The 1,685-nt window shown below is 33.5% G+C and overlaps 1 long non-coding RNA gene across 1 annotated transcript; it reads left to right on the top strand.

Moving 5' to 3' along the window:
* Nucleotides 1–741: 741 nt before the first annotated feature.
* LOC116853464 lies at nucleotides 742–1,568 on the top strand. Its single transcript, XR_004379982.1, has 2 exons — nucleotides 742–1,186; nucleotides 1,471–1,568. It is a non-coding gene; the product is annotated as an uncharacterized LOC116853464 (long non-coding RNA).
* The last annotated feature ends 117 nt before the right edge of the window (nucleotides 1,569–1,685 follow it).

Here is a 1,685-nt window from a genome sequence, read left to right as displayed (position 1 = left end):
CCCACAGTAAAACCATAGCCATCTGTGTCTATATTAGGCTACGGTTTTGGCGACAGATCTTTCTGTCGGGCAATTCATGCCAAATTTGCAGCAAAAACCGCCACAAAACTTGCAGCGCAGCAAGATCTGCGCGGTTTCTACCGCTAATCTGCCGTCAAATCGCTACAAGCTCTGCGCAGTTTTTGCTGCAAATCTGTAGCAATTATCCGACAACAAGCTCTGCCGCATATCTGGCGGCAATTTGGCAGCAAGATTTGATATAACAGACCCTGCATCAAATTTGTTATCTATTTGCCATCAAAAGTTGATAGCAAGCTCTGTTCGAAATCTGTTCGCGCAGGTTTGGCTATCTGGCCGATTAATATAAAGTAATTATTTACAAAGTTAAAGATACTTAATCATTTAAATACTGTATTTAAATAAGATACAGATTTAAATAAATATCTTAGATACTTTAAAATACGTATTTGTCCAACCTTGTATATAGGACAACGCGTCCTGTTTACCTACTCTTGCGAAACTAACTTTTTATTTTGACATATACACACCTTGTAGTGCTATTTGCTTTGCGAACATTCGCTGCATAAACTCTACCTGTTCTTGATACATTCAATATACAAATATAGATCTGTTCATAAATTCGGCAATTGAAAAACATATGAACAGAAATAATTTATTGTTGGGATAAATGTTTTAGAATCATATAAGGCAGCAGTGGAAAAAGTTAAGCTGGCCCAAAATATTTCTGATATAGATGCTGTTAGTGAGGAACAATATAAAAAAAGCAAACATGATCGAGCTAAAGTAAATAAGGATACAGATAGCGAATCTTCTGATGACTCCACAAAAAAGAAAAAAGAGAAATCAAAAACTTTGCCAATATTTCCAAAGGTCCCCAATTTGATTTCTTCACCAAAACCTTCAACATGTAAACCAGCTATAACAAGTGTTTCTATCATACATGAACCGAGACAACCAGATTATTACGAGAGCTTTGTTGAAAAGGAATATTTATTCGCTGCGAAAAATATTAAACAGGAAAAAATTAAAAACAAAGCAACGACATCCATTACAAGAACTCCATCTACATTAGTAGCACAATCAAAAATGAATGTATTATCAAATATCACAAATGTAGAGCACATACATAAAAACATATTATCAGATAATTTGGAGGAAGATACAGGTATGTATATATAGATATGAATGTAGGGGGTAACTCTTGAATTCCGGTGTGCAACTCATCAGAAATCCATTAAATTCTTTTAAAGTGTGATGAAGTCCGGTAAAAGCCGATGAAGTTAGACGAAGTCTGATAAATTCTGCTAAAGTCCGGTGAAGTTCAATGAAGTTTTCAAATCCAAAGTTCAAGTGTGCACCACCTATTTTCTGAGTGGTTATACCCCCTCGGTATAAATATATGTTTTGTATTCATAATTTTCTTGCTATTACGTCATTTTACAAAATCAGGCTTAGAGAATTCCTCAATTTCGACAATAAATAACACTCAAGCATCAACGCTTTCATTATTGGATTGTAATAAAGAAATGGATTCATTGTATAAAATGGAAAAAAAATGGAGGCAAAGAAGGAGGAAACCTCAGAAATAATAGGTCTGTTAACATTTTACATTAAATTTTTATATCTACAAAATGTATATTATTAATATATATTAAATATATATA

This window comes from Odontomachus brunneus, unplaced genomic scaffold (genome assembly GCF_010583005.1).
Source record: "Odontomachus brunneus isolate Ranch 3 - 2012 unplaced genomic scaffold, Obru_v1 Obru_scaffold_326, whole genome shotgun sequence".
NCBI classification, from domain to species: domain Eukaryota; kingdom Metazoa; phylum Arthropoda; class Insecta; order Hymenoptera; family Formicidae; genus Odontomachus; species Odontomachus brunneus.
The sequence above is the reverse complement of the archived record's forward strand: the minus strand, read 5'-3'. Positions and strand labels throughout refer to the sequence as shown.